We start from the raw sequence: 21,726 nt of genomic DNA on the forward strand, positions 1-21,726 counted from the left end.
ACCTGCATGCTGGGTAAACAAGGTATTCCATTCAGAGGTCACGATGAATCATCTGAAAGCCACAACAAAGGGATTTTCTTGGCATGCATAGAACTTCTGAAACAGTTTGACCCTTTCATGCAAAGTTACACTCCTCCATCAAATACTACTTATCTTTCATCTGCTAGTCAGAATGAAATGATGGTGTTGTTCAGAGGAGGTAACTGCAGCTGTTATAAGCGAGATGAAGGAGTCAGAGATGTATGCCATTATGGCTGATGAAGCCAGAGATGGAAAAGCGGAGCAGCGGTCACTGTGTTAGGTATGTTTCAGGGGGTATAGTGAGAAAAAGGTTCCTAGCCCTTACAGAGTTGACGAGTTTCAATGCTGCATCCATAACTGCCACAATTGAGGATTAGTTGACAGTAAAAGGCATTGATGACTTGAAATGTGTAGCCCAAACCTATGATGGGGTGGCGGTCATGAGTGGGACAGTGGGGGGTGTCCAGGCCCATTTTCGAAAGAAGCACCCTGAAGCAATTTATGTGCATTGTTATGCCCATGAATTAAACCTTGTCTTATGTCACACATGCAGAGCCATTTCTGAGGCCAAAGAGTTTTTTGACGTGCTGGAAAGTGTCCACTCTTTTTTCAGAGTCTCACTTGTGAACCACCACAAGTTTGCAGACACACAAAAAAAGCTAGGGTTGCAGCCAAGTCAACTCGTCCAGTTGCCAAACACACGTTGGGCATGCCAACTTCGTTCAGTGAATGCAGTACTTGACAACTTCCTTGCCATCATTGAATGCCTACTTGCCGTCAACACACCTTTAGCAGTGGGACTGAGAGCAAAACTCTCTAAATTCTCATCAGTGTATTTGCTGTTTGTTTTCCACTCTCTCCTGCCTGTAACAGCATGTTTACACATGTATCTGCAGAAAGAGACCAGTGATCTTGCCCAAGCTGTGGAATACAAAAATGCAGTGACAGATTCCCTTAAGGAGAAACGCAGTGATGCCACTGCTGCAGATCTTCATGCCAGAGCTATGGCCTTATGTGAGGCTGACGAGATATCAGTCCCAGATCCATCGTCTAACCAGAGGCGTAAGACAAAGCGAATGGAGGAATATGTTGTTGAGTCTGCTTGTGGGGCAGGCAGTGAGGCTAGTGGTTCTTCAAAGTCAGAAGACCTTAAACAGCAGTTACTATTTCCTTGCTTGGATTGAATGGTAGCAGAACTGGAAAAGCGTTTTTCTGATGTTGGTGAGGAACTGCTCAACGGAATTCATGCATGCAGTCCAAAATCAGACCAATTCTTGTCTGAGAACATTTGTCAGCACTAGCACTTCATGATCACATTGACCTTAAGTTAGAGGAGGTGATGGCAGCCAAGAACTTTTTTAGGCGCAAGAGAGAGGCTAGTGATGTTGAGGACATGCTGACTGTGTACAACCTACACAGACAAACACGACAAACGCGGCCGCCATTTTGGACATGTACTACCAGTAGTTTACCACAGCCAACATTGAGGAACGGCAGCAAAGAAAGTGTTTACTTTCAGCAAGACTTCCATCATGCCACTATATTGTTGTGCACCTGGATGTAGTAACCATCAACACACAAGGCAAGGTTTATCATTTTATCGGATCCCGACAGAGAAGATGGATAGCGGCCATAAACAGGAAAGATTGGCAGCCCTCGGCATACCAGCGCTTGTGTAGTGACCACTCTGTTGGAGGTAAGACGAATAAAATTAGCCAGAAAAGGCATTACATTGCTGTTAACATTCTGTGGCAGCGAGTGTGTAACCAAATAGGCTAAAATAACCCATTGTAACCTCTTTGTTCTTCTGTAGTAGCTATTGTTGACTAGCTAATGTCAACAACATACTAGCTAGTTACTGTAGCAATGTTTACGTTCAGTCATTTGGATGACTGTTAAAACCTTTCAGTCTCAAGTTTTTCCCTTTACTGTATTTACTAGTTTACTGTAATTATGATCCGGCAGCTATTTACACCGGATCCAGTGTAAATAGCTGCCGGAGCCAACGTCCGAGGTTCCGGAGCGCGCTCCGGAACCTTGGACGTTGGCTCCGGCAGCTATTTACCTGTACAGGGCTTAATTTGAGGGGAGCAAGCTGGAGCGCGCTCCGGAACCTCGGACATTGGCTCCGGCAGCTATTTACACTGGATCCGGTGTAAATAGCTGCCGGATCATAATTACAGTAAACTAGTAAATACAGTAAAGGGAAAAACTTGAGACTGAAAGGTTTTAACAGTCATCCAAATGACTGAACGTAAACATTGCTACAGTAACATACTAGCTACTATGTTGTTGACATTAGCTAGTGCTAACAGCTAGCTGCTAGTACACTGCTACAACACAGACACCGACCCTAATAGGTCATTGCCTGGTAACAGCAAATTTATAACGGGCCATGTCTCAACAGACTAAGAAGTTATTTCAATGACATTTAATAACATTTTGTTTATCCTGAGGACCGAAAGTAAATGAAAATGTGAACAAACCTTAGCTGTAATAAGATGGCGACCACCGGCTCCAGGGACGACCCGCTGATGTAGGCATGTTACCCAGCCTGACACAAAATATTTGTAGGCATCCAAACTCTTATACGCTTTCAGATCAATACCTGTGTATGGCGATGGGTTTTTAACGACATAGGTATACAGATCATGTGGGCCGAAGTCAGGTAAAGACGAGGGCTTCGTGTACTTCCGTACGTCAGTGAACAATCCTGGTGGAAGCAGGTAAACGTCGTTCTCTAAGCCTGCTAACCTCAATTTTTGCAAATACCTCTCCCTCTGCTCGCCCTGTAAATGCCCTGCGTCGCTGGATAGTGAAGGTGTTTTCTGCATCTCGCTCCTTTTTCTTTTATGTTTTTCGTTTGTCGCCTTCCTCGCATTCAAACTGATTCGAGCCGAAGTCCACTACATGTCCAAAATGGCAGTCGCGTTTACGAAGGTCACGTGACTGAAAAGGGTCTATAGGGCTGTGCGATGTCCCCTTAATTGGCATCGACGATGTTTACAGTGCAAACATCGTGATGGACGATCATATCGTGGGCGGGGGGATTTTAATACCACATTATTAAATATATTATTATTATAAGTATTAGATACTCATCCGAGGCTTTGGCACGTAAAGAAAAAAAAGCGCTAGGTGATGTGGAATATTTGGCCTTGATAACGGATATGTGGTCCAGCTGCAACATGATGCGCTATATAGCTACCGTACATTATGTGGACCGAGAGTGGGCAATGCAGTCCAAATGCCTGCAGACGAGTTTCATGCCAGAGACACATTCAGCGAACAATTTAGAAGACGCATTGCACGAGACACTTGCCGAATGGAAAATAGAGAAAAAGATCGCCTGTATAATAACGGGGCGAATATTGTCGCAGCCATCAGGCAATTGAAATGGCCGTGGTTAAGTTGTTTTGGGCACAATTTGAACCTGGCCATAACCAACTCGCTTGCGCAACAGAGGGCCAGTACAGACCGAGCGTTTGGAGTTTGCCGAGCAGTCAACACTGCGTTTGCGCACAGCTGGCTTCGGAGAAATGAGCTGCGCAAAGCGCAGGTGGAAATGAACCTCCCCGAGCACTCACTGATCACTGTAAGATATTAATCTGCTCTAACAATGAAAGACTAGTATTCAAACTATGAGAAGGAACTACACTTAAGCTATTACTCATTGTTTATTTACACCATATCAATTGAAGATGCGTTTCGGCCTTTAGTGCGCACTTGAACGCGCTAATTTTTCCAATTTATTAGTGTTTGAATTATTGCACCAGCTTTTAAAATCATGATTTAATTTTTTTTTTTTTTACTGTCTTTACATTTGTCAGAATCACCTTCATTCTTCCCTTTGGTTTGACATTATGGCTTAGAGTGGACCATTTTGAGTCTGAAAGTAGGCCTATTTACCAGATTAAAGTTATCTGACTTCTGCCGAAGTCCACGCTTCACTGCCGTTTGATAAGGTGCAATATTTCCCGACTGAAGTTGTTAATAGTGGCTATTTGTTTGAACAACATGACAAATTTTACATTAAAAGTATAGCGTAGGCTAAAAAATGAAGTCAAAATTTATTAGTAGCATACTGTATTTGTGTAACCACGTTATGTTCACTAGCACGTCCCTGCACCATAACCTACATGAACAAGCGGTAATAGGATATTACTTTATAATGATTTATATAATTATATATTTATATATAAATATATGTTATATTTATATATTAAACAAAACTAACTAACTAAACTAACAAAAAACTAACTTTTTAGGTTAAATAGGCCCAGATGATACCGTATATGCATGTTTATGACAGGAGGGGGCGTGGTATCACGATGGTGGCTCTCCATCGTGATGGATGACCACCACCGTCGATGGACGATGGCATCGTCTATCGGCACAGCCCTACAGTCCAGCCATATCAGTGCTCAAAGATTGTTGGGAATATTCCAAAGAAGCTAAGGGATTTGGATGGAATATTGATGAGTCTGCGAGAGTGTTTGGTTTAAAAAATCTTAAGTTCAGCTCTGCATTGGCTATGAGTAGTGTCCCTGCATGGATCCTCCCTGCTCCAGATGTTAACACAGAATTGCTTACAGCGAAGAAAGATCACTCTAACGAACATAGCTTTGCAATACATTGTAAAACCTATCTGACTTCTACATTCTATGGTCACCTACAGATATTTACAGATGGTTCAAAAGACCCGCAAAATGGTCAGTGTAGTATAGGAATCTATATACCAGAATTCATGAGGACCTATGGATATCGATTGAATAACTTTTTGTCCATATACTCAGTAGAACTAACTGCTATAATTACTGCTTTGAGATGGATTGAAGAAGTCAAACCTTTAAAATCAGTCATATGCACAGACTCACTCTCCGTTTTGCAAAGCTTTATCTCTGGAAAAGCAGTAAGAGATGATCTAGTTATTGAAATGAAACAGCTATTGGCTCAACTCAGAAATCTTGGACTCACCATCCAATTTTGCTGGGTACCAGCTCATACGGGCCTCAAGGGTAATGAAACTGCAGATAAAACTGCCAAGGAAGCTTTAGGTCACCACTGTATCACAATTCATGTACCATTAGGAAAAGGGGAAGCTAAATCTTTTATTAAAGCAGAAATCATGAGTAGATGGCAGGACGAATGGGAGACAGACTCAAAGGGTAGACAGTACTTTAATGTGCAACATCAGGTTGGTGGGAGAAGAATCACTTCAGTGGGGCTTGGAAGAAGGGAGGAAGTTACATACACACGGTTGAGATTAGGGCACACTGGTCTCAACGCCACACTACATGTCTTGGGGAAAACTGATGGGCTTTGTGCCGAGTGTCAGGTTAAGGAAGATGTAGAACACATTCTTTTCTACTGCAGGAAGTACAATGATCATAGGACAAAATGGTTAGAACAAGGTGGTGTTTACATTAGACCGTATCCGTATCGTTGTCGTCGCGGATGCACTGTCCGTGCACATTAAAACGCCGGGAAACGACTCCACAGGCGGAACAGTTTGAATCCGCCAGGGCCCACGTATTCAACCCAGTACGTATCTGATCCGGTGCTGTGTAAACATTGAGGAACGAGGATACGCAGTGCTGAGCTCTAGCTGACGTCGTCATTGGACAACGTCACTGTAACATCCACCTTCCTGATTCGCTGGCGTTGGTCATGCCACGTTGGTCATGTGACGCGACTGCTGAAAAACCTTCTCCTCTTTAGTCCCAATGACACGGCGTCCCTGATTTCCAAAAAGAACTTCAAATTTTGATTCTTATGCTCTGTCACTCTTGCTTGCTCTCTCTTTCTCTCTCACACTCTCTTGCTCACTCAATCTCTCACACACTTTGTGCTTGCAAATGGTGAGTGACTTGCGCATGCCCGATATGCACTGGGATCATGTGACGTGCCGTCTAATTAGTCATGTGATTAGCGTATCCGTGTATTGGCGTTGCTGTGTGCACGGGGAACGGTTTTGTTGCGGGCACAGAAATTTTGTGTGTGTACGCGAATTGTTTTAAAAACGTTAATCTGATGATCCGCTGATTCGAAATAATGTAAACAGGGCCCAAGAAGGAGATATCCATAACATTTTGAAGGAAGAGGGAATGCAGGGAAATAGGATTAAAGCCCTTATGAGGTATCTAATAGATTCAGAATTAATGGGAAGAATTTAGTTTATTTTATTTTTCTACCTTTTTTTGTTTGTTTGTCGTGCCAAGACTTGACCTGACCATCTTACACACTCCTATACAGTAGGTGGCGATATACAATCATATATTGTGAACCGCCAATAATCAAAAGAAGAAGAAGGAAGCGTGGTCATGTAGTGTAGCGATTTTTCCAAGCCGAGGACGATAAAAGAGTATTATGTCTCCTTTGTATGAAAACGGTTTTATATTTCGGTCACACGACCAACATGCTTCGGCATTTACGAGCGAAACATCCGAATGATTTCTCCGCTTTGGACAAAAGAAAATCCACATCGGGGAAAAGCGCCTCATCCAACCATAATAACGGCTGTGTGGAAGGTTTGGGCTGAGATTACACTCTCGCTCATTATTATTATCATCATTATTATTATTAACGAACACAATCTACACACTGCGCTCTTTATATTTATTTATTTATTTATATAAAGACTGAGAGACCGGCTAGGCTATCGAGCTAACGCTTGAGGCCAACATTATCATAACACAACCTGATAAAAACAGCAAAAAGCTACGCTAATAAACACCGGTCAGATATTCCACTCACTAAACGCGTTTCATAAATGAGGAGTTGTGGAGTTCTTCAGGTTATTTGTCGATATTCCCGCGCGAGCTTTGCTAACTAGCTAGCTGGCTAATATCAGCTGAATGTTCTTTCTCCGCGCGCTGCCTTTTCTCCCCCAGGCGCCATTTTGTCCCTGTATGTTCTCGCGCGCACCGCCAGAAAAATACAGCATTAAAAGCGGCGGAATAAAAGCTGAGAGTGTCGGTAAGAGCGCGAGACTCTCCGCACTAATCCGGTGCGAGTGTCGCGCGCGGCTCTGTTCGCTTCCGCTAAAGTGAATCACTCTTTTTGAACTTCGTTAACGGATCGAGAGAATCGGTTCTCTAAACCGACCGAATCGAGATGTATCGAATCGACTGTCTAAAGAGCGCCTCGGAACTAGAACTCATAAACTCCTGTTTCAGTCAGAATCCACAGCTCAGGGGCTCCATTAATATATGTCTGTGAAGATTCTCAGTCATCCAGGTCATAGTAAACTGTGGGTGGTGAAAGAGAGCAACTGGACTTGCTGGAAGATTCTTGAAGACGTTTCACCTCTCATCCGAAAGGCTTTTCATCCGAAAGGCTGAGAGGTGAAACGTCTTCAAGAATCTTCCAGCAAGTCCAGTTGCTCTCTCTTACCACCCACAGTTCTCCATTAATATACTTATTTATTATCCAGTCCAGTTAAAATGACTCTGAATATTTAATATTAATGAGATGAACTCTCCTCCTTTTTTCATGACCGTCTCTGGGATATCGGCGTGACCGTGTTTCCACCTCTCCGCCTGCCCAGTGACCGTCATGATGGACGAGCAGCAGGTCGAGGTCCCGGCCGAGGTGGGAGACGCGGAGATGGACGGGGCGATCCGAGGAATCCTGTGTGCAGCTGCAGAAGGAGAGGCGTCCGGGTGCAAAGGCGAGGGCAGAGGGACTCAGGAAGGCAGCCCCGCCCCACCCCAAACTCCAACCTCACGCAAGTGGAGCGCAGTGTGGGTTCACTATCACAAAGTGGACCAGGAGAAAACAGCACTCTGTTTACTGTGCATGGAGAAGATCCAGCACCAGCAACCTCATTAGACGCCTGCAGAAGAAGCACCCAACTGAGTACACCCAGCTCAAAGAGCGTTCACAGAAACGACCCCCTAAACACAAAAACGAGGGTCCGGATTACGTCCCTGTAACTTCACCAAAACCTCGCACCGTGCCGGCCAGCCGCGTCGACCCGCCTCAGCTCAGCAGCAGTCTCACAGGTACACATCTCCCCGGGTTCTTTGTCTGTCTCTTCACACACACTCATAAATTACAGTCTGATTTGCTTTAAAAATAATTTTACACCTGTCGTGGATGATTTTAAATGTTTTTCACTTGGACTTTAGAAATGAAAAGCCTTTTTTTTTTTAATATACAGTTCTTCACTTTGTTGAAACTTTATCAGTATTTTAACTAGGGGTCGACCGATTATCTGCCCAGTTGATAATCAGTCAGTGTTCCGCATGTTTCTGATTATCAGAATCAGCACTCGATTCCTTGACGATAAAAGCGTTCTTTGTTATGGAAGCACTTGCGTTATTAGATTCCTTGAAATGAGGATGACGCATGGAGTAGAACCAACCAGCACTTCTTTAGTCTGTCTTTATGTCCCACCTGCAGCACTGTTGGATTGGTAGAAATGTGGACCACGTGTCGAGTAAATCCAATCAAACATGCTTTTTGTTGTTTGTGAGAAACCTGGGACTGAAGCAGCACCTGCATGTGTCTCTCCAGTGAGGGGAAAGGTAAGAACAGGTTGAGGTTGAGTAATGCAGTTGGCTAAAAGCACAGGACACTCTGTTATTTCACTCACTCAGTCTCACACACCTGGAGATGACCGATGATGTTGGTATATTTTTCACACCGTTTTTGTTTAAACAACTTTATCATGCTCGAAGAAGAAGAAACCTTTATTCGTCACATGCACACTTCAAGCACAGTGAAATTCATCCTCTGCATTTAACCCATCTGAAGCAGTGAACACACACACATACATACACACACACCCAGAGCAGTGGGCAGCCACACTAGAGCGCCCGGGGAGCAGTCAGGGGTTCGGTACCTCGCTCAAGGGCACCTCAGCCCAAGGCCGCCCCACGTTAACCTAACTGCATGTCTTTGGACTGTGGGGGAAACCGGAGCACCCGGAGGAAACCCACGCAGACACGGGGAGAACATGCAAACTCCACACAGAAAAGAGAGCTTTTTCTTCCAATGATTCATTTGTTTTGTTCGTTTGGTCAATAAGGTAGCATCTTGAAGACCGATAGTCTGCTGCTGTACCCAGTTCTTAGATGTCTAAACCAGGGCTGAACGATATGGACAAAATTTCATATCTCGATATTCATGCCAGATATCTCGATACGATACAATATGACTACGGGTTCGGTGAAAACCAAGCATTTTTCAGAAAAATAAAAACATCATAATACAAAAAATATGGAAAGTGCAGTTTTATTTTTAAGAATTCACTGCCAGTCATCAACATTAACATAAATTACGAATAAATAAATTACAAATCAAACATTTTACTGCAGCTCTGCTTTAACAATAAATAACAAATGCAGCAGCTGGTGGAACATTGAAAGTGCACTGAAGTGCAACATCTTGTATTCTTCAAAAGATCACATAACTGTATGCAGAAAAAGCATTTATATGCATTATAACTCATTATAGAGTTTTGGAATGGCCACTTGATTAAAATGTGTTCGGGATGGTATTTTATAACGCTTGTCCAGCATCCGAACCATTTTTTTAAAGCTCTCTTTCGAGACTGTGTACACAGGTACCATGTCTTTTGCAATGTGGTATGTTATAGCGTCTGTAATTTCTTTGTCTGGTGGACGTCGACTCGTACGGTGTAACGCTACTGAACGCATCAGCAATCAAACTTTGCTTTGGTTTATTTTGGGATGACTGAGAAGTCCCCGGTGTTTCTCTCATTGTCATACACTCTTTGTGCAGCACGCGATGGTGTTGTTTCAGGTGGTGAAACATGTTTGTTGTGCTACCTGCTTCATCGCAGTTTTTGCTAAGCACGACCTGCACAACACCTCACTCTGGTTAACATCGGCCTTTCTGAACCCAAAATACCTCCAAATAATGGAGGAGGATTTATGTTTTGGCACCAAGTCAGATTCTGCACCGCCACCGGCCGCGTTATCTTCCGCACTCATTTTCTTTCTTTCTTTTTAATTTCCCCGCTGTGTCTGTAGTGTAGGGCTGTGCCGATAGACGATGCCATCGTCCATCGACGATGGTGGTCATCCATCACGATGGAGAGCCACCATCGTGATACCACGCCCCCTCCTGTCATAAACATGCATATACGGTATCATCTGGGCCTATTTAACCTAAAAAGTTAGTTTTTTGTTAGTTTAGTTAGTTAGTTTTGTTTAATATATAAATATAACATATAATTATATATAAATATATAAATCATTATAAAGTAATATCCTATTACCGCTTGTTCACGTAGGCTATGGTGCAGGGACGTGCTAGTGAACATAACATGTGGTTACACAAATACAGTATGCTACTAATAATAAATTTTGACTTCCATTTTTTAGCCTACACTATACTTTTAATGTAAAATTTGTAATGTTGTTCAAACAGATAGCCACTATTAACGACTTCAGTCGGGAAATATTGTACCTTATCAAACGGCAGTGAAGCGCAGACTTCGGCAGAAGTCAAATAACTTTAATCTGGTAAATAGGCCTACTTTCAGACACAAAATGGTCCACTCTAAGCCATAATGTCAAAGCAAAGGGAAGAATGAAGGTCTCGTCTCGTCTCGTCTTCTTCCGCTTATCCAGGACCGGGTCGCGGAGGCAGCAGTCTAAGCATGGAAGCCCAAACTTCCCTTTCCCCAGACACCTCGGCCAGCTCCTCGGGAAGAACACCGAGGCGTTCCCAGGCCAGCCGAGAGACATAGTCCCTCCAGCATGTCCTGGGTCTTCCCCGGGGCCTCCTCCCGGGGGGACATGCCTGGAACACCTCCCCAGGGAGGCGTCCAGGAGGCATCCGAAAAAGATGCCCGAGCCACCTCAGCTGGTTCCTCTCGATGTGGAGGAGCAGCGGCTCTACTCCGAGCTCCTCCCGAGTGACTGTGCTTCTCACCCTATCTCTAAGGGAGCGCCCAGCCACCCTGCGAAGGAAACTCATTTCAGCCGCTTGTATCCGCGATCTTGTTCTTTCTGTCATTACCCAAAGCTCATGACCATAGGACACAGCGGCTGGCTGTTGGGACATGGAAGAATGAAGGTGATTCTGATAAATGTAAAGACAGTAAAAAAAAAAAAACCACTATTAAATCATGATTTTAAAAGCTGGTGCAATAATTCAAACACTAATAAATTGGAAAAATTAGCGCGTTCAAGTGCGCACTAAAGGCCGAAACGCATCTTCAATTGATATTGTGTAAATAAACAATGAGTAATAGCTTAAGTGTAGTTTCTTCTCATAGTTTGAATACTAGTCTTTCATTGTTAGAACAGATTAATATCTTGCCGTGATCAGTGAGTGCTCGGGGAGGTTCATTTCCACCTGCGCTTTGCGCAGCTCATTTCTCCGAAGCCAGCTGTGCGCAAACGCAGTGTTGACTGCTCGGCAAACTCCAAACGCTCGGTCTGTACTGGCCCTCTGTTGCACAAGCGAGTTGGTTATGGCCAGGTTCAAATTGTGCCCAAAACAACTTAACCACGGCCATTTCAATTGCCTGATGGCTGTGACAATATTCGCCCCGTTGTTATACAGGCGATCTTTTTCTCTGTTTTCCATTCGGCAAGTGTCTCGCGCAATGCGTCTTCTAAATTGTCCGCTGAATGTGTCTCTGGCATGAAACTCGTCTGCAGGCATTTGGACTGCATTGCCCACTCTCGGTCCACATAATGTACGGTAGCTGACATATAGGGCATCATGTTGCAGCTGGACCACATATCCGTTATCAAGGCCAAATATTCCACATCACCTAGCGCTTTTTTTTTCTTTACGTGCCAAAGCCTCGGATGAGTATCTAATACTTATAATAATAATATATTTAGTAATGTGGTATTAAAATCCCCCCCCCCCGATATGATCGTCCATCACGATGTTTGCACTGTAAACATCGTCGATGCCAATTAAGGGGACATCGCACAGCCCTACTGTAGTGTGTGCGCACGTCGGTCTCCGTCACTCCCGCCCTCATATGTTTGTCATTGGTTGGCTTCAGCTGTCGATCCACAGCAAGCATGAAATAAGGTTTGTGGTTGGCTGGCCTTAGCGGTGCATTCAAGGGCAATCGTAAAAATGATGTTCGTTGTGACTGCGAGAGCTGTACATGCAGGGCGAGCGCGGGGAGGGGAAATCTATATCGTTGCTTTTTCGATATTAATATCCTGAATGTTCATATCTAGATATACAGTGGTGCTTGAAAGTTTGTGAACCCTTTAGAATTTTCTATATTTCTGCATAAATATGACCTAAAACATCAGATTTTCACACGAGTCCTAAAAGTAGATAAAGAGAACCCAGTTAAACAAATGAGACAAAAATATTATACTTGGTCATTTATTTACTGAGGAAAATGATCCAATATTACACATCTGTGAGTGGCAAAAGTATGTGAACCTCTAGGATTAGCCGTTAATTTGAAGGTGAAATTAGAGTCAGGTGTTTTCAATCAATGGGATGACAATCAGGTGTGAGTGGGCACCCTGTTTTATTTAAAGAACAGGGATCTATCAAAGTCTGATCTTCACAACACATGTTTGTGGAAGTGCATCATGGCACGAACAAAGGAGATTTCTGAGGACCTCAGAAAAATTATTGTTGATGCTCATTAGGCTGGAAAAGGTTACAAAACCATCTCTAAAGAGTTTGGACTCCACCAATCCACAGTCAGACAGATTGTGTACAAATGGAGGAAATTCAAGACCATTGTTACCCTCCCCAGGAGTGGTCAACCAACAAAGATCACTCCAAGAGCAAGGCGTGTAATAGTCAGCGAGGTCACAAAGGACCCCAGGGTAACTTCTAAGCAACTGAAGGCCTTTCTCCCATTGGCTAATGCTAATGTTCATGAGTCCACCATCAGGAGAACACTGAACAACAATGGTGTGCATGGCAGGGTTGCATGGAGAAAGCCACCGCCTCCAAAAAGAACATTGCTGCTCATCTGCAGTTTGCTAAAGGTCATGTGGACAAGCCAGAAGGCTACTGGAAAGATGTTTTGTGGACAGATGAGACCAACATGGAAATTTTGGTTTAAATGAGAAGCGTTATGTTTGGAGGAAGGAAAACACTGCATTCCAGCATAAGAACCTTATCCCATCTGTGAAACATGGTGGTGGTAGTATCATGGTTTGGGCCTGTTTTGCTGCATCTGGGCCAGGACGGCTTGCCATCATTGATAGAACAATGAATTCTGAATTATACCAGCGAATTCTAAAGGAAAATGTCATGACATCTGTCCATGAACTGAATCTCAAGAGAAGGTGGGTCATGCAGCAAGACAATGACCCTAAGCACACAAGTCATTCTACCAAAGAATGGTTAAAGAAGAATAAAGTTAATGTTTTGGAATGGCCAAGTCAAAGTCCTGACCTTAATCCAATGGAAATGTTGTGGAAGGACCTGAAGCGAGCAGTTCATGTGAGGAAACCCACCAACATCCCAGAGTTGAAGCTGTTCTGTACGGAGGAACGGGCTAAAATTCCTCCAAGCCGGTGTGCAGGACTGATCAACAGTTACCAGAAACGTTTAGTTGCAGTTATTGCTGCACAAGGGGGTCACACCAGATACTGAAAGCAAAGGTTCACATACTTTTGCCACTCACAGATATGTAATATTAGATCATTTTCCTCAGTAAATAAATGACCAAGTATAATATTTTTGTCTCATTTGTTTAACTGGGTTCTCTTTATCTACTTTTAGGACTTGTGTGAAAATCTGATGATGTTTTATGTCATATTTATGCAGAAATATAGAAAATTCTAAAGGGTTCACAAACTTTCAAGCACCACTGTAGATACGATAACGATATATCGTTCAGCCCTAGTCTAAACCTCCTCCTCTTGCTCCTGTGGTCATTTGCAGTTGCTTGATTGACGTGTCAGTGAGCCAGTCGGTCTTTAGCTTTTGGGTCGTTCTGTGAGGAATGAATGAAGGGACTAGGGATGTTAACTGATGACCGTTTGACCGGTGGTTGACCGAATCAACGTCAACCGGTTAATTTTTTTTTGGTTGTCGGTTAAAAAAAAATCAATCGTTTTGAAGCTGCCAATTTTGGAGTGGAGAACCTGGAATTCTGTGTTGTAAACGCTTGGGGCATGCCATGTGGTGTAAGGACGACAGCTGACAAATCAGAAACACCCATTCAGTCATGTCCCGCCCCAGTTGAAGACAGACAGCTGCCACTCGGCGAAAGAAAAGTGTAGACACAGGCTTTTTAGCTTACAAATTACTATTGTTTTTTTTTAATTATTATTAGAAGGCACATGGAGTTTAGTCCTGCCTTGGCCAGTGCATTCTGAAAGTATGTTTCGGTCTGTAGCCAACAATGCATGTTATTGCAGATCAGATCTCTCCACACAAACTAAAGGCGCAGATGCCGACTTTTGGAGGGAAGAGGAGAGAATGAAATGACAGCGGTGTCTGAGGGGGAGTGACAAACGCAGCTTTTATGTCTGTGAGCCAAGTCGGTGACGGCTTCAGAGCAACTTCAATACCATGCAGTAATGGCGTTATAACGATTGTAGCTAATTAATTAGATTACCCGGCGTTATAACAGCCTTTATTTTAATGCCGTTATTCCCACCACTGAATGTTATGTACTACTTCTAGCACTTGACTTTATTTTCAACGCCATCATGGCCAACTGAAACTGTCTCTAAGCTGGAGCCATTTGTCCTCCGCTCTGATACAAACCCCTCGACATCAGTGCCGCGTTTGACTAAATGTTTCGTGCTGTAGAAAAGGTAATGTGAGTGGAGGGCAGCGACTGGGACTGAATGTGCGGATGCTCGCGGTTAGACTTAGAATAGATTCTAATAATCGAGGATGTGATTCTTCCGGATTTTTCCGGAATTCCGGATTTTCAGGCATAAAAATGCAACCCTCGTGAATCATGCAAATTCTTTTTTTTGGGGGGGGGTAGGACCACATTATCCATAGGCAACTCCAATGAGCCACGCATGCGCATAATAACCTACCCTAGGTTAAGCGGTACCAATAATAATAAAAAAAGCCCATTATGCATAACGCGAGAGTAACCTTTATGTGACCCGAGTCTTGAAGACTTGAACAAAGTTAGCTATCTAGCTGGCGTCGTTAGCGTTACGGTTAGCTCGGCCAGGAAGCACCGGACAACAGGCTGGAGACGGAGCGGGGTTTTTGTGAGCGTCGTTATCAACACCTGCTATAGGAATGCTGCCCACCGGAGGCCACTCAAGTTTTGGATGAGGGTAGAGCCTGAGGGTTTGCTAAAGCAGTGTGAGGGAAGAGTGAAGGTGCGATGCTGGGGCAAAAGGAGGTGGCGCGGGGCGCTGAAGGCCAATTTATGCTGACAACCCAGTCCTCGCAGATGGTGTCTGCGAAGCCCCCCCCCCCCCCTTGCAGACGCTCTGTGCGCACCTCCCAAAAATTGTGACCACCGCAGAAGCCTCGCAGACAGCGTCGCAGACAAGAGGGCTCTGATTGGTCCACTCTACATCCGCTGTACACGCACTTCCGCTTCCCTACTTTCCCGGTTTGGTTTGTTTTCACGACCGCCATTTTTAAAAACACGAGCGAAGATGGAGCAGCACGAAGAGCGGTTGATTGAGGAAGTGAGGAAGTACGTACATCTATACGACTCCAGTTCTAGTCATTATAAGTAACCGGAGGATAAACACTCCACTAACCACACCCACCAACTACTCCTAGCGATTTCGCGACTTCGCGCCCCCTTGCGTTGTGGCGGTGAATAACATCGCGCACACCTATTACTCCCTGCTCAACGATAAATTACAACTGTCTGCGAAAAGCTATCTGCGAAAGCCTTGTCGCAAGAGCATGCAGAGGCCTTGAGGGTCGCCGGATGGAGTTCCGCGCTCGGCCACTTCCAGCCCTCAGGACACTCGGGGGCTGCGTGCTGCTCCTGCTGCTCCAGGCGGCCCTGTGCCTCGCCAGACCCAGCGGGATAATCAGCACCAACAGCCATAACAACCACCCGAGTGTCAACGTTTACATGAGTGAAGATGAGGTGAAGAAACTTCTGGGTGAGTGTGTGTGTGTGTGGGGGGGCGCTCCTCTCTCAGTCCATGTTGGCTGTGTGTGTGCGCGCGCTAAAGCAGCCTGGATGTAGAAACACATTACACCGTTAGCTTGCAAACTAATTTAATACTTTACATAAGTACACATGAGTGAAGTTAGGAATTAATCAGTTTGTTAATTCATCAACAGTTTTGTTTTTTCCAGGTAGTAGTTTTAAAGTGTGTCCCAGTTTGAATTCACTGGAAATTTTAGTTAGTTAGTTAGTTAGTTAGTTAGTTAGTTAGTTAGTTAGTTAGTTAGTTAGTTAGTTAGTTCGAACGAACGAACGAACGAACGAACGAACGAACGAACGAACGAACGTTCGTTCTATAAACGAGCGCTATTACGCATGCGTATGAACAGGCCGAATCCCAAACGGCTCCTGGTTGGAGACGGAGTGCACTACTGTAGAAGCCTTTTTATACTTTCTGTAGGGCGGTTTTGGAGAGAGCTGGGAGGCATTTGGGATTCAGCCGCAGCTAGCTGCTCTTTTGTTAATAATAATAATTAACTGAATCCCAAATGCCCCCCAGCTCTCTCCAAAACCGCCCTATAGAAAGTATAAAAAGGCTTCTACAGTAGTGCACTCCGTCTCCAACCAGGAGCCGTTTGGGATTTGGCCTGTTCCTGATGATGATGATTATTATTATTATTATTAGACTGCACGGTGGTGTAGTGGTTAGCACTGTCGCCTCACAGCAAGAAGGTCCTGGGTTCGAGCCGCGTGGCCGGCAAGGGCCTTTCTGTGTGGAATTAAACTGCTCACCTTGAATTCTATTTGGCCATTAACGGGGTGCTGAGTCATTATAACATCTCATGGGTAAAGTTCTCTGAAACTGTTTGTTTATACCACACCACACTGCTGCCGTGTCGCATTATGGGTCTATATATTTTCCTGCTTTTGTGTCCTTGGCCAATCACATCCCTGAATACCGTATTTTCTGGACTATAGAGCGCACCTGTATATAAGCCGCATCCGCTCTATTTTAAAAAAAAAAAATTTAAAAGATATACAAGCCGCACTGGGCTATAAGCCGCAGATATCTATGTTGAAAAATTAGATATTTACTGCATGTACAGAACGATTTTGTACTGTAAATGTACATGTATGTACCTGAACAGATTCTTTCCGAACAGTGCCTTTTAACACGGCAGCAACTTTGCTGATTAAAACGGAACAGAACCAAGAGAAAATAACCGGTATTTATTTACCTTCATTTCTCCTGTGTTTGAAACCACAAGTCACTTTAATCATCTTCGCTGGATTTGAAAATAATTACCAGTTAGTAATTTGTCGTGCATGTTCTACCTGCTAAAGATCTGCTAATTCTTCTTTGCATTGATTTTTCGTCTATCTTATTTTTGATTCTACTTCCGGTTAGAGCGCCCCTAGCGGTGGAAGAAAAAATCCACAGAATAGCCGCACCTTTGTATAAGCCGCATGGTTCAAAACCTAGGAAAAAAGTAGCGGCTTATAGTCCAGAAAATACGGTAATTCCAATTCTAGAATTTTAAACAGGGATGCAAACGGTGCGCCTTTTGGCGGATGCCGCCTTTTTCACGGCTGAATCGTGCAGATCCGATTTTTTTTTTGTGTGTGTGTGGGGGGGGGGCGTTGGAGTATCTGAATAATTTCATCAGAGTAAATTCTGTATTAAAATTACTAAAGCAAATGCTGTTGAAATTATTCAGACACTCCAACGCGCCCCCCCCCCCCCCCCCCCCCCCCCCAAAAAAAAATCGGATCTGCACGATTCAGCCGTGAAAAAGGCGGCATCCGCCAAAAGGCACACCGTTTGCATCCCTGTTTAAACTCATAGGTTAACCGACTTTAACTAGCTAATGAGGCTCGGTGGTCGGTCAAGATTTTTTTTTTAGTTTTCGCCATCCCTAGAAGGACCGAGAGTCAGTGTAGTCGTGTTTGTAGAGAGCAGAAAGCCAAACGAACAAATCACTGATGATTCATTCAAATATTTGTTCATTCTGTTGGCTTCAACACTGTAGATTTTCACACTGCAATTACTAAATTATAGTAAATTGGCTATCGGTGTTTTTGATTGGTAGTAATCTCTATCAGTAACAGCCCTGGGGGGGAAACATCGGTCGACCCCTAACTTTTTACAAATGCTTGTAATTTTCTTTTTTGATTTATGAGGTATTATTTTATTGTTTATTATGAATGTATGAGAGCTTTTTTTTTTTTCTTGTTTATCTAATGGTTTTTGTTTTTTTAAATTCAGTGTTCTCTATCATTTAAGTTTTTTATTTTTTGGCTTTTTTTCCCCACGTGTATATATCCTGCTGTTTATTATTATTATTCAGGGCTCGAAATTCGCGGTGGTCCGGTCGCCCGAGGCGACTTAATTTGTCATTTGGCGGGTAATTCCTGTCACTAGGCAGCCCGGCTGGCTAGTTGAAAATAAAAAATGTATATGAAGCGAAGATTCAGACTAGGGCTGTGCGATATATTGAATATACTCGATATATCTCTGAAAATTCTGTGTGAGATGCATATAATTATTATATCGTAACTATCGAGTATTTTATGGTCATCTGCCGACTTGCGTTTGTTTCGTGTTTGTTGCGTTTGTTTAAAACCTTTTCGGGTGGTTTTCTCCCTGTCCCTTACATGAGAGGCTGCCTAAGAGTAAAAAAAAAAAAAAAAACAATGTCATGCACTTGCCAACCAATCCCAGGCGACATATTGGTGCTGAAAGGAACTTCCGGGAAGATTTTCTAGTTTCGGTCAGTGTTGCCAGATTGGGCGGTTTTGAATTCTACTTTGCGGGCAAAAAATGGCTTGGGCCGGTTGACAAAAATTGGGCGGGTTTGACGTTAGTTCAGCGGGTTTTTATCAGATGTTTATGTAGTTTCACTCCCGCTCGAAAGCAGAGATGGGAGAGAATGTAAACACCTAAACCGAATGACGTTCTTGAATATGTGAAGGAAATCAGGAAAAACAGCTCTCTTTGGTCAACTGGGGCAAGTCAGAGACCTAGTTTACCCAGCACCCCTTAGGTATTTTAAACAACCAAAATCGAGCATTGGCGTAAATCGATCATTAACAATAAACATTAATCTCATTAAGTATTATTTAAACAAAAAAATGTCGATGTAACTGTAAGACTAATAGGAATGTGTGTAATGTAGTGCAGAAACTGAACTCATAAACTCGTAAATAAGAATGACGCAATCCATTCTCCATTTTCTCTTCTCATGTGACATTCAGCCATGCATCGGAGCCCAACTTTTTTTTTTTAATTGAAGTATATAAAACAGGTACCATCTAACAAATCCACAAAAATCAGGATCAGATGAAGAAAATACATGGATGTAGACAAAAATAAATTAAGCAGAATAACTAGGCCTATAAAATTAAACAAACAGGATAAATAAAAAATAAATAACCTCAGCAATGCAGATGTTAGATGTGCATCGTAGCCTAACGTTAGCCTGGGCCTGCCCATCCTAAGTGTGACGCAACACGAGGGCCTGTTGTGAGCTTAGCCTGGCCAGGCAAGCTATCTACAGCTCTTCCAAGCTCCCGAAAAATCGGGAGCCAATCAACTTTGAGCATCTCCAACGGCCCTGGGTAGAGGCGTAGAACTGCGACCGGAAGCCACAGATTGTTTACAGAATCTATGCCGGAAGCGCTTCATTCACTAGAAACATTACGAACATGGAGCAGCGTCAAGCCTTTGACACAGCAGTAGATGCTGTATTGAAAGCATTCAACGGGAAGTTCTCATTGAAAACGGAGCAAAGAGCAGCCCTGGAGGTATTTATTGAAAGGAAGGACGTTTTCGCCTTGCTCCCGACCGGCTTCGGTAAGAGTTTAATCTACCAGTTAGCCCCGTCGCGTCACATATGTCAGAGGAAAGAGTGATGTGATTGGTTTAAGCTTCGTCACAGCCTTTTCTGGCTTCGACCAGTAGCAAACTGAGGCATTTCAGGGAGGCGGGTCAACCACGGGCTCTGGGAAACAGTTGGGCTTAATATCTTTGCCAGACCAAATGCTCGCAGAGCTTTGAAGTCGCGTTAGCCAGACTAGCCTAACATAGCCTACATAATATTATGCGTGTGCGCCACCTACTGGTGCATGTAGGATTCAGAACACAGCAGATGATTGCAGAGTTATAATCTGATTCAACCACACGGAGCCGAGTACCAGACAGCAGATTCTTCACCTCCAGCACTAACGGTCTCAGGTTGCCATTTAGTTGTTTGCATTGTTGTTCGATTTACAAATAGTATACTAGTCTTTAGCTGCATATTTTTACTTTACAAGATAGGCATCAAGTGCATTTTACATTTTGGGCAGTTTTAAGTGCGTTTTGGCAGGTTTTCAACATATTTTGGGCTGGAAAATGTCAGCAGTATCTGGCAACACTGGTTTCGGTTTACAGCGCTGACTCAGTTCGTGCAATCGCTGGTGTTGCATAGGCTGCCGTATAAGCTCTGTCAATTTCAGCGACAAATTAAAAATGGAAGCGGACGAATTGGCTCCTAAAAGAACTAGTAAGGGGTCAGTCATCTGGCATTTTTTTGGATATCGCGAGGAGGATGTGGAACAGCAAATGCCAATTTGTAAAGTGTGCAAAAAAAAGCAGTATCAAAATACTCAGGTCTTGAAATAAATGCACATTAGTCATGAACAATGGTAACTACTCTCTTTTGTATTTTTGACAGAAGTAAAATTCATACATGAACAAATTTTGGCGAGTTGATTTTCTGTTTGGCGAGTTACTTTGGAAGGGAACTAGTCCGGCTGGCTGGTGGAAAAATATATGAATTTTGATCATTATTATTATTATTATTAATGGAATTAACTTTTTTTGTCTGTGTGTCAGTAGGTGACTGGAGTGACGGGCGGAGGATCCTGGAGCACGAGCTGATGGAGGAGTCGAGGCGTGTGCAGCAGCGGGAATATTTAGCGGAGCAGCGGGGAGATTTGGAGCAGCAAATCCAAGAGCTGGAAGCAGAACAGTGAGCGCTTCAGAACCAGAAACATGAACAGGAGGACGAACATTAGACTGAAGAGGGAAAAGGAGGAGCTGGAAACCATCAAGATGGAGCTCCAGAAGGAAAAGGAAGAACTCCAGAAGGATTAGATGAGAGAACTTTATTGATCCCTTTGGGCGGGTTCCCTCAGGGAAATTAAAATTCCAGTAGCATCATTACAGGATAAACAGAGAATAGAAATAGAGAAAAACTTCTAGATAAATTAAATTAGGTATTTACATATACAAATATTGTCATGTTGTCATGAACAGTTTTGCACTCAAGTTTCCATCAGTGAAGAGTTTATAACATCAACGAAACTGTCTTCATGTTAAAACTGTTAATGTTATAGTCATGCTGTCTGTTGTTGCCCAAATGAGGATGGGTTCCCTTTTGAGTCTGGTTCCTCTCGAGGTTTCTTCCTCATGTCGTCTGAGGGAGTTTTTCCTTGCCACCGTCGCCACAGGCTTCATCATTGGGGATAGATTAGGGACAAAATTAGCTCATGTTTTAAGTCGTTCAAATTCTGTAAAGCTGCTTTGCGACAGTGTTTATTGTTAAAAGCGCTGTACAAATAAACTTGACTTGATCAGAATTGATGTGTGATGGTTTATTACAGACGTGTTACTGTCGATTATTTTT

General features: G+C 43.5%; 1 pseudogene; it reads left to right on the forward strand.

Annotated features, from left to right (window-relative positions):
• Positions 1 to 905: 905 nt before the first annotated feature.
• LOC132899778 (uncharacterized) lies at positions 906 to 21,679 on the forward strand (annotated as a pseudogene).
• The last annotated feature ends 47 nt before the right edge of the window (positions 21,680 to 21,726 follow it).

This window comes from Neoarius graeffei, chromosome 15 (assembly GCF_027579695.1).
Source record: "Neoarius graeffei isolate fNeoGra1 chromosome 15, fNeoGra1.pri, whole genome shotgun sequence".
Lineage (NCBI taxonomy): Eukaryota > Metazoa > Chordata > Actinopteri > Siluriformes > Ariidae > Neoarius > Neoarius graeffei.